The sequence below is a fragment of the Cebidichthys violaceus genome, unplaced genomic scaffold, assembly GCF_023349555.1.
Source record: "Cebidichthys violaceus isolate CVI_PGR_0920_01 unplaced genomic scaffold, fCebVio1.0.p SCAF_63, whole genome shotgun sequence".
NCBI lineage: Eukaryota > Metazoa > Chordata > Actinopteri > Perciformes > Stichaeidae > Cebidichthys > Cebidichthys violaceus.
Window position 1 is genome coordinate 1 of NW_027176850.1, and position 12,517 is coordinate 12,517.

At 39.6% G+C, this 12,517-nt stretch overlaps 1 long non-coding RNA gene across 2 annotated transcripts; it reads right to left on the bottom strand.

The window, feature by feature from the left end:
* Window positions 1-4,923: 4,923 nt before the first annotated feature.
* On the bottom strand, window positions 4,924-7,454 carry LOC137890215 (uncharacterized). 2 transcript variants are annotated; one of them, XR_011105278.1, is made up of 3 exons: window positions 7,353-7,454; window positions 6,063-6,406; window positions 4,924-5,725 (listed from the first exon to the last, which is right to left on the bottom strand). It is a non-coding gene; the product is annotated as an uncharacterized lncRNA (long non-coding RNA). The 2 variants fall into 2 exon arrangements; XR_011105277.1 differs by having other exon boundaries at window positions 7,017-7,454.
* Between the last annotated feature and the right edge of the window lie 5,063 nt (window positions 7,455-12,517).

Below are 12,517 nucleotides of genomic sequence, written 5' to 3' on the forward strand. Positions count from 1 at the left end.
ACACACACACACACACATATATATACACATATATATACACATATATATACATATATATATACACACACACACACACACACACACACACACACACACACACACACACACACACACACACACACACACACACATATATATATATATATATATATATACACACACACACACACACACACACACACACACACACACACACACACACACACACACCTGTGGTGATAATTAAAAAATATGTACAGTTGTGGTCAAAAGTTTACATACACTTGTAAAGAACATAATGTCATGGCTCTCTTGAGTTTCCCCGTTATTTCTACAACTCTGATTTTTCTCTGATAGAGTGATTGGAACAGATACTTCTTTGTCACAAAAAACATTCATGAAGTTTGGTTCTTTCATGACTTTATGGGTTAACAGAAAAAGTGATCAAATCTGCTAGGTCAAAAATATACATACAGCAGTGCTAATATTTGGTTACATGTCCCTTGGCCATTTTCACTTCAATTAGGCGCTTTTGGTAGCCATCCACAAGCTTCTGGCAAGCTTCTCGTTGAATCTTTGACCACTCCTCTTGACAGAATTGGTGCAGTTCAGTTAAATTTGATGGCTTTCTGACATGGACTTGTTTCTTCAGCATTGTCCACATGTTCTCAATGGGATTTAAGTCAGGACTTTGGGAAGGCCATTCTAAAACCCTAATTCTAGCCTGATTTAGCCATTCCATTACCACTTTTGATGTGTGTTTGGGGTCATTGTCCTGTTGGAACACCCAACTGCGCCCAAGACCCAACCTTCGGGCTGATGATTTTAAGTTATCTTGAAGAATTTGAAGGTAATCCTCCTTCTTCATTATCCCATTTACTCTCTGTAAAGCACCAGTTCCATTGGCAGCAAAACAGCCCCACAGCATAATACTACCACCACCGTGCTTGACGGTAGGCATGGTGTTCTTGGGGTTAAAGGCCTCACCTTTTCTCCTCCAAACATATTGCTGGGCATTGTGGCCAAACAGCTCGATTTTTGTTTCGTCTGACCACAGAACTTTCCTCCAGAAGGTCTTATCTTTGTCCATGTGATCAGCAGCAAACTTCAGTCGAGCCTTAAGGTGGCGCTTTTGGAGCAAGGGCTTCCTTCTTGCACGGCAGCCTCTCAGTCCATGGAGATGCAAAACACGCTTGACTGTGGACACTGACACCTGTGTTCCAGCAGCTTCTAATTCTTGGCAGATCTGCTTTTTGGTGGTTCTCGGTTGACTCTTCACCCTCCTGACCAATTTTCTCTCAGCAGCAGGTGAAAGCTTGCGTTTTCTTCCTGATCGTGGCAGTGACAAAACAGTGCCATGCACTTTATACTTACAAACAATTGTTTGCACTGTTGCTCTTGGGACCTGCAGCTGCTTTGAAATGGCTCTAAGTGACTTTCCTGACTTGTTCAAGTCAATGATTCGCTTTTTCAGATCCATGCTGAGCTCCTTTGACTTTCCCATTGTAGCGTTTGTGGGCGTTTGTATCCAATGAGCCCTATTTAAATGGCCTCAGAGAAGTCACCAGTTGTAGTCACTCATAATCACTCACAAGAAGTTAAGAGGCCATGCTATGAAGCTCATTTCATTGACACAACTTTCTAAGTCACCAAAATTGCTAATTCATGTTGCTGTATGTATATTTTTGACCCAGCAGATTTGATCACTTTTTCTGTTAACCCATAATAAAGTCATGAAAGAACCAAACTTCATGAATGTTTTTTGTGACAAAGAAGTATCTGTTCCAATCACTCTATCAGAGAAAAATCAGAGTTGTAGAAATTACTGGAAACTCAAGAGAGCCATGACATTATGTTCTTTACAAGTGTATGTAAACTTTTGACCACAACTGTATATAACACTGAGGCACATAACATACACATCAAAAATAGAAAATAGCAACAGTGAACAAGACAAATGCACATATAGGCAAAACAAGCAGGCAGGACAGACAGTACATCAATGCTTGCACACCTGATTGGCAACAAGCCATTCCTTAAGGCTATGTTTGAATGTTTTGTGTGCGTATATGTGGTGGCAGAGCATTCCACGAGTGAGCTGCCTTCACAGAGAATGTAGATTTGCTAAAAGAGCTTGACCTATGTGAAATGACACAATCACCTCTTGAAGTAGATCTAGTGAGTCTGCTGCTTTGAGTGCTTTGTTTAATTATACACCCGTAGGTCCCCCATTTGGACGCAGAGTACATCAAAACTTAGAGAGTTTTGTGTTAAAAGTAACTGGCAGAGAACCCACGAAGAACGAATATAGTGATGTTATAGTTCTGCAGAAACCTCAGCGTCCTGGGAACAACATGAACTAGGTCACTTCTACATGAGACAAACACATCTCCCATCAGCCAAGCAAACAAATAACAAAATATCATAAATCATACTCGATATGACTGGGACAGACCGGAGAAAACGGCTGCTACACTCCGTTAGCAACGTGCTACCTACGAACATGCAGCATGAAAAAGCACGAGCGCCTGACGGAGATTACGGACATAGTTTCCATTTCTCTCCCCGGTAAACCATCGCAGAGATATTCAGCTTCGAACACAAAAAGTCACACAGCTTTCATCGAATATTGTACTTACTTTTGGTCGAATCTCAGCGAAAAAATGGAATATCTCCGTACTTCCAATGCATGTTTGTCCAGCTGCTGGTGCTCCGTGTGAATCCGTTCGAGTCGTGTCTCTCCGACACTCCTCGGATTCTTGGGAGGGTTGGAAGCTCAGCAAATCAGATTTCAGAGCTGGACCTTTTTGAGCTTTATTGGCTAATAGTGCTGTCAATCATCTAGCTTTCAATTCCAGGCAATTCTATTGGCTCCTACGGTTCGAAGGATGTCTCAATGGTGAAAATCGGAGAAGGGGGGGCTGAGATACAGCCCTGAACAGAGAGTCTGAAGCAGTATTTGACCTTAAACTAAATAACTAAAAAGGGCATAGAAAGAGCTTAAAACACTCAAAAAAGGTCCAATCTTCGGTCTATTGATTCAATGAACATCATGAGTGATACATAGAAGTGATATAGAGTGTTTTTGAATTTAAAAAATACTTTTTTATTCAAATATTGGAGTATTTGATCAGTTTTCTAATTTGAAATGCTCTATATTTCATAAATGTTTCACTGTATCTATGTATAGCTGTGTATATAGAGCCTATATCAGTTGTTCTAAGAGCCCAGCATATTAAAAGTCTTGGATACCCATACTTTCCAAAAAACAATACCCTAAAAGTGCTGTTTTTCAAGATCGAGCTTTTGAGTTTTCCAAGTTCTGCTGTGTTCCATCCTTATCTTATGTGAACCAGTAACATGTATTCTGATAGTTCCATGATTTTTCTCATCTCAAAAATATATAATTTTTTTTTTTTTTTTATACAATTAATTAGGTATTTCTTATCTTTATTCGAGCTGAGGCCTGCAAATAGGCCTCGTTTTTAAAAGGTTAATAAAATCACTAAGCGGAGGCGGGGCCATACCATGTAAAATTTTAAAAAACAGACACATCAGTGAATTTAATGAGGTTCTCCCAACTCAAGATATGTGTTTGATGAGGATATTGCAGTGACGGTGACTTCTGGGTTTTTAGAGCTTGTTTATGGAGAATATGAATAGATGTTAATGTTGTGCTGCTGGCTTGTGCCCAGCTGGTGAGCAGTAGGTCAGATGGGGGACAATCATCGCATTAAAATACAGTTTCGTAGCCTGCATGGTTAGACTGTTTCTTATATATCTGAAATTCATGAGATTACATTTTAAGACCTTTGTCACATGTTTCACCTGCTTTTTATTAAAAGAGAGATTAGAATCAATAAAAATTCCTAAATATTTAAAATCTGACACTACCTGTAGTTTATATATTTGTATTATTATTATTATTATTATTATTAATAATAATAATAATAAATATATATATAAATATATATACACACACTACACACACACACACACACACACACACACACACACACACACACACACACACACACACACACACACACACACACACGTATATATATACACATCCAAGTCAATAGGTGATATGGGTTGTCATTATTGTAAACAATACAATGCATCTGATCCATATTTACAGTTTGCATTTCTTCAGTCCACTGACTGAAAGTGTTTATCGTTGCCATGGGCAACAAGTACCAACTGACGTTAGCCTATATTAGCTTAATAGAAACGAGTAGCGATACTATTACAAATCGTCATTTTTTTATTAAACAAATTACAACAACCAAAAGTCATACCTTCAAGGACCTTAATGTATTGTCACACATTGTCAAATAACGAAAAATAAAGGCTAAACTGCCGCGGCACCTCTCCCAAACTGTGGCAGCCGCCACAGCAAGTAGTGGCAGCTCCAACAAACCGTGAAAACTGTCGCAACAACAAGTTGCGCAGCTGCCACAAACAGTGGAAACTGTCGCAACAAGTCCACGTGGCAAACAGTGGCAGCTGCCACAAAGTCGTGGCAGCGGCAGCTGAGCTTGCCACAGGAAGTGCCTCTACTAGCTGCCGCTGCCTCGATTTGAGCTTGCCCTTTCTCCATTTTGCAGTATACAAGCTGTGAGTATGCGATTTGGAAAGTAGTGTCTGTTCGCATGTTGGAAATCACCCAGTTTCCAAGATGAATGCCTCAGTTTACTCAAATCCCTTCTCATTAATCACACATTAATAAACAATCATATATTCATAACCAGTGGTGCACTCAAAGGTCACCTGTGAATAATAACGGATTCAGTAGGAACCACTCACGTGTGTTTTTCCTCTGCTTTTCAATCAGGAAGAACTACAAACGGTGAGTTCACACTTAGTCGCGCAGCGTTTGGCATGAACACGGCGGAAGTCCCCCAAATGTGGAGGACTTCAAAATAAGAGCTTTTCCCCCCACCTCAATAACAAAACTATTGCTCCTAGTCTTACACATTCTACTATGTCTACAATTACAATACAATAATAACAATACTACTAATAATACTTTATATTGTTAGCAGTTTTCAGTATTTCAAAAGCATCCAGGCCATAGACTTTTCTCCCTTTGTAATTCAGCAAACTTTGTTATATTTGTTGAAATTTTCTTTACATCCCAACAGCTATCTACAAAACGAATGCCCCTCCAATGATTTCATTTGGCCTGAGCTAAAGGATTGGCTGGGCCACCTGCCTGCCTACTTGTGCACACTCTGCCCGTGCACTCATTGTGACATGATGCAAATAGTACTCCTCGTGATGCGTGAACTAATTATGGAGAGTCCCTTAACTTGTATTTGGTTGCACTGAACTGATGAAGTTGCATTAACTAATTAAAATAACTAAGTTTATGTTTCAACATTATCATTTGTCCAGATAAGTCTGGACCATAAATCAGCCCCGAACCGAACACTCATATCTCCCTCCTATCCCATAACTTTGTTACACGCTTCATTCCTCTACGACCACAACAATTATATGATCATAAGAACTCTGATTTTAAGCCCTGCATCCAACCCTTTCTTACCCAAAGTTTGTTTCCTTAACATCCCCCCAAAAAACTCATAAACTGTAAATTGCAAATTTGATAATAGGCCTACCTTTTTGCGTTGCAGTTGGCATGAAGATCTGTGCATGTTTGGCACTTTGAGAAGCCGGGACGATTGTACTGGATCCCACAGTCTGCTCACACACCGGATGTAGCAGAGACTTTGCATTCTAGCTGATATTGTCAATATAGAATTTTATAATGTTACACAAAAAATAATGAAATGTATTCAAGAGGCAATAAATAAAAGAATCAGAGCATTCAGCATAAAACAGAGAGGTAAAGTGTTAACTCTACAACTCTGTATGTGTCATACATGTCAAAATGGGCATGCAGTTAAAGTCCACAGGTCAAATTGCTATGAATAAATGATTAACTTGTAGTTCAACTAAACAATATTCCAAATGGGTGCATGGAAAGAAAACGCATGAAATGAGCTAAAACATTCTTTGATGTATGTAGAAGTGACATTTGTAAATGGCATCATACTTTTTGTGTCTTTCGTTCTCACCTTTAGTTGGAGCTTGAGGTTTTTTCCCCCCCAAGCCTGTTCCTGACTCACATTAATGAGTAGAAACTAAGGGTTAAGAGGGAGGGGGTGGAGGAGGACATTTAGTTTAGTGATAGAAGATTAAATAGATGAAACTTGAGATGTGGACCCATTAGCAAAGAGAGGTGAGGAGAGGAGGAATTCATTAAGCATAGTGACGGGCAGGCAGAAGCTTTAGGGTGGTGATTGCACAAGACTGCACAGACTGTGCACAGACCAATGGTCAGAAATCTCCACACCACTCGTAAAGAGACAGTACTTGAAAAAGAAAAAAGAAAACAGACATTTCCTTGGCAGTTCTCCTCCTATGGTAAATCATGAAAAGGAGGAGTAATATGAACAACAGAAATCTCTTGGTCACAGTATATTTGCAAAGTATAACAATAAGAACCATTATAAGAAATTATAACAGATTATAGAGACATACGTGAACTCACAATAATGAGTGTCATAAAAAGTCAGTAAAGTAAATGTGTTGCTGACAATTTTTTATTAGATAGCAGCCACAAAAAGTAACCATAATATCCCTGTGACCCGGTGATACTCAATGCACAAGACCCAGAATTACCTGGAGCTAGAGACTACAATACCGAAAATATAGACTTTATTGACAATGCATGGAATAAAAGACTTGTCTCCACTCAACAAGTGAGTACAAGCAAATAAAATAAACAATGTGGGGCGAAACTGCACCATCAGGGAGGTCAGTGCAGAGTTATGCGTAAAACTAGGAAATTGTCACAAAATATGTGGGCACATTATGAATAAACCACCACTGCGCACAAACCAAATCAAATTTACCTACTCACACCAAGCTAAGGTGACTCAAACCACACAATAAAATACACATGCAAGAAGGCTACGCTACCACTTTTTGTTTTTATAAAACCTGCAATGTAAAAGTAAATAATCTACCTGACTAGACTGGAACACAGTCCCCTCCCCCAGTTGAAGACATGCAGGTGACTGGAATCTATATCTTTAAACAAACATGTTAATATTGTTTAACGGGGACTAAAAACCTATTTAAAAGCATCTCTGTTCTGCTTGAAGATATATTTTTTACTTGGCTGATGTGCCTTAGCAATCACTCCAAGTTTTAGTCCCTCAGCAAACATGGAGAATCTAACAAATAACACATTAACAATTATCTCACACAACTTTAATTTAATACTATGAACTAAATGAATATATTATGTTTTACACTGTCACTATTATAATCATGCTTTTAAGGTATTTATTAAAACTCACCTCAGCTGCTCACTCATGTATGTCTCAATTCAGGGAAAAACGGTCCCACCCCTTTTTATAGACTCGGCCCCTTTGCCTGGGTCCTAACGCGAGACTGTCTGTTACCTGCCTTCCCACATCCGTATCAATACAGTTATGATCAAATTTACACATGTTCTATCACACTTGCGACGGTTATGGAAAGTTCTCCTACATTCCCGATCCTCCCAAGAGCACGTTAACGTTACTTGTCTGCAGCCTGCAGAACGGGGCGGTGTTCAACTCGCTCACCGTGATTTGATTGGTTTAATCTCCGACTCCCCGCTGTCAATCATGACGTCTAGAGCACAAAATAGCTAATTAAAAAACAAACTTGTCAGAAAAAGTAACACATTCGATTAATTGTGGATTCATAAGTGCAGGCAGCGATGGGTGAGAATAAGGAGCATATTTATTTAGGTCACTGCAGTTGACAGTGAGTATCATAAAACACATTTAGGCTACAGTTAACTTTAATTTTGAGGGTGATCAGCTGATTTATTTTTTACAATCAGAATTGGGCCAACAACCCTTGCTCTAACCTACGTCAGGATACAAATTGATCATGTACCCACTAGATGGCAGTATTATATCAATCTGTGTCTGTGTGGTAGCACAGTGAATTCACACGTAAAAACAACCTGCCTGCACTTATGCTGCTTCTTTTGTGTGGGATAGACGAACCAACCACCGTGATTTTTTCTTCTTCCATTAACAGTAGCATATCTGTAGAATCAGCAGACAACAGCAAGACTGTGTAGGACATTGGTTCCCAAACTTTTTGGCTTGTAATCTACATCTTGTGACCCTTTTAAAGTGAGGAAATATGAGCAGGTTATGGCCTTAAGAGTGAGTTCATATAAAGTTTCATCAGAGGGGTTTTTACACTCCTGAAGAGGTAAGTTAATCTAGTACTTATTTCACAAGATCAAAGCAAGACTTATGGAAAAGTTACAAAAAAATAAACATAATTTTGTGCAACAATTTTTTTTTTCTCTCTCTCTCTCTCTCTCTCTCTCTCTCTCTCTCTCTCTCTCTCTCTCTCTCTCTCTCTCTCTCTCTCTCTCTCTCTCTCTCTCTCTCTCTCTCTCTGTTATCCCTTTAATCATCTTGTGACCCGTCTTGGAGTGGCCTCTATTCTCAGGTTGGGAACCATCTGTTTAATAGGCCTTTCTCGCGGAAGACATTTTGACTTGTAGTAGTAGAAAAAGCACAGGTGTTAGTAATAACTCTAACGATGGCTCTGTTTTATTCAGGTGTTCCAGTGAGCAAGCCTGCACAATAACAGGAACCTGAAATTAAAGCAGCTAAATGGAATTCATCCATTATTAATATCATTATTTACACCTGTGTTGTTCCTACTGTGACAAGTCCAAATGTCTTCTGTGAAAAAAAGGCCTATTTTACATAGCCTTATTACACAGTTTGTTTTGAAATAGCTTATTTTAACTTTCAATTTATCATTCAGTGTTAAAATACAACTACATTGTGGGATTTAAAACGCATCTATTTCGGCAGTGTGTCTTTTTTGTTTTCATATGGTAAACAGTGTAAGTTAGGATAGTCAAAGTCCCATTTTTTAATATTAAGCCTGCTTTTTAGACAATTATTGTATTTTTAGATGTATCCTCTTCATGTTAGGTTGAATTAGTAGTTTATGTAAATGTGGATCCATTAAGATTCTCTGAAATCTTAAACTTTGCCAAAAACTTGCAGTGAACAAGAGATATTTGTTGAGCATACATTCTGCTTTTCATTCAGCTGCATGCATTTGCACCTGAAATCTGTTATTACCGCTTTTTGGCGACTGTATTTTTGTATGACCTGACTCACTGGTGCTCAGTGAAGTTTTCACTCAAATGATTTGTAAATACAAGCAGATGAGAGACCCTGCTCAGTCACCTATTGAGCTTTTAAAATGCAGCTGCCCCTTAGATTTGTCAAAAGTTATTAATAAGGAGTTAGCGATGATGTGATTGGCCTTAGAGCATCAGGGCGTGCCATGTGGGCTAAGCAGTTACAGATCAGCAAGCTTACCTGCTTTTCGCCATAATGTTATCTCCCCACTTGAATTTAAAGTGTCTGCTCCTCTTCTCCTCCTTTCTTCCCTGAAGCTCCCCCCCCCCCCCCCCCCCCCCCACTGCCTTTTCACACCTCCTCCTCCCCTGTGTCTTTTGCTCCTCCTCGCCTCCTCCAATCTCCCACTTCTTGCTCTACCTGTTGTAACAGCCAGAGTTGTGTGATGACTGTAATGCCCTCTCCCATCCCCTCTGATGCCTTCTCTTTGTCTCTGCTTCATGCATCTTCTTTCTTTTATCTATACTGGCCAGGAGTCATATGGCCCGTTCAGCTCTCCGGACAAGCTTCGGTTCGATCCGACAGCAGGTGGCCTTTCAGCAAAGTGCTGACTCACGTGGTAGACACAGCAGATATATGCTTGCTTGCTCAGGCAGTATTTTGAATATTGTTGACAATGCTCTTCTCCGATTAAAGGAAGAATTATCCGTGTCACATCAGGAGGTCAAAGGGCAGTTATGTATGGCTTCAAGGATGAACTGATTATATTTTGGTGGTCAAAGGTCAAAGTCACTGGGAACTCACGTCCGGTCCATTCTCATGAAAGCAATATCTCAGAAACATCTTGAGGGGGCCACCCCTCTGTAAAAAAAACACTTTACATTATGTCTCAGCACGACAGACCTTATTGTGTTGCATGTCATGGTCTAATGTTGGTGGACAGGTGGGGACTTATACCTGTGGTGTCACAGTTGTCACGGTAGAGCACAGAGGAGACCTGCTGACGTAAGTCCACTGCCTCATCCTGACTCAGCTTATCATAGCTCTTTGAAGTCAAGCTGTAGTTGCTTTTCACTCTGCCGCTTCTGAGTTGATAAAAATAAAACTCCAAAACAATGCACATGACTTTGTAAGATTTAACTCTTTTCTACTGTTACTTCCAGAGACAAACTAATTAAAATGATATGTAAAGAGTCCGAAATTATGTAAATGCTGCTAATATTTACCAGTAATTAGCTAATTTAACGGTTCATTAAATTGTCTTGGTTGGGGTGCTTTCATTTATCATTTCAGAAATGTATTTTAAGTTGAATTTTACTCACTTTGTGGGGCATTTGTAGTTTTTTTTAGCAGATGTTGCAATCCAGCACAGCCCTGTGTCTTTTACAAACTGTTATCAATAGGGCTGACCTCTTGATTAAAATCTTAGTCAACTAATTGATTAGTTGATTTAAAGGACAGTTCTGTTAAACAGAGTCTCTCCACTGAGAATCCCCAACATAACAAAACAATCCACAAAAAGCACCACTATACATTTTTCTGTTTACCAGAGATGTGCTCATACGTTTCTTCAGTCAGCATGAAAAAGCACAAGAAATGACTAATCTACTAAAGGGATTTTAGTAGACTAAGACCAAAACAATCGATTAATCGACTAATCAACAGTAACAATACAACAGTTTAAAAGCAGTACATAAGTATTATCAGCAAAATGCTCTTAAAGTATCCAAAGTAAAAGTATTCATTTTGCAGAAAAATAGCCCCTGTGATTGTTTTATAATGTCATATATTGTATGAAATGTTTCATTCAGGATCCTGGTGCATGAAACCACAGGAAACATCTAATCATGACATAATCATCTAAATATACAATTTTATTACATGTTTAATAACACTGAAGAAAACTGTGCATTGCATGTTTATGGTTGGGTTTGCGTGCCTTTAGCTCTCATTTAAATTTGCATCAAGTCACACAAATGACTTGTGTGAAAAGTTCCTCCATTTCCTTCATGGTGTATTCGTCACTGTTTTCATGTTTGTACTAACATCTCGTGGCTAAATCCTGCTAAACTTGTTAGCGGACATCTGCAGGACATTGTTCTAAACAATAAACTGGTTGGATGCTGTACTAAAAGAAGTGCATGTCTTCAGTGACTCAGAGGTTTATCCTCTGGGGATGTTGCTGGACAGGTTCAGAGGATTTCCCCTCCTGCAGGTGTTGTTTTCTTGCAGAAGTACAACAGAGAGTTCACACCTGTGTCTGCCTGTTTTGAAGAAGCTCATCACGCAGCTCTCATTATGTTCTGGTTGAGAATAAATTCCCCTGTTGGGTAATCTAGTCAGCCTGAGCATAAGTCTGCTGCTCATGACGCACTGGTCAACTAGAGTAGTCCTTGTTCGCTAACTGTTGGAGGTTCAGCTGCTCGTCTCTGATGTCCAGTCACATATGCTTTTACTTTTGATATGGGCGACACCTTCAGTAACACTAAACTCACTTAACATCTGATAACCACTCCTCCAGCAGATCATAATATCACATATTGTTCAGTAATTTCGCAGAACAAGTAAAAACTTAAAAAATGAGAACTGTAAGAGAAAGAGTAACAAAGTATTTATGATGCAGTCTTCCTTTTTTCTTGCGGAGAACTTCTGAATATGTAACTCGCAGAGACCTTTCCTCAATAACATCACTGTCCTCTGCCAGAGAGCTTAAAACTTTGTCCTCACTCCTTGGTGGATTCAGAGCAGCACAAAGTTAACTCTGTGTGGTTAGATAACAGATAATCGCAGAGGAGTTTGGTCCTCTGTGCATCTCAGTAGCTTCTCCATCCAGCACCAGCTACTTAACCTTGTCTCTAAAGCCGCTGTTACCTAATATCAGAGCCTGTGTAGAGCCATGGGCTGGCTGATTTAGAAGGTGGCTCTCTAGTTCAAAGCCTCTTGGCGTTTGAGCTGTGGCCGACCAGGCCTCACTGGTGTGTGTGTGTGTGTGTGTGTGTGTGTGTGTGTGTGTGTGTGTGTACACGGATGAGTGCGGAGTTGGGGATTGCTCTCCAGTCAGATCAATGTTATGCAAACCTATTAGTCAGAGGTTGCAGTGCTAGCTCCACAGTACTCAGAGACTCTCCCTCAGGGTCAAACTCACTGATGAACCCTCACTTCTGTTAAGAGTGAACAACAATATTGTCTGCTGCTTAAAGGCAATGGCAAAGAATCACTGCATTACAATGTGAAAAGATGATGCATGCATGTGTCCTGAATGCTGTCAGAGATCTATTACTTCTCTGTTATGTTTAGTTTTTGAATTCAGCGAATCATTCTATCTGTCAGTGAGGTCCGGAGTTTGCTGA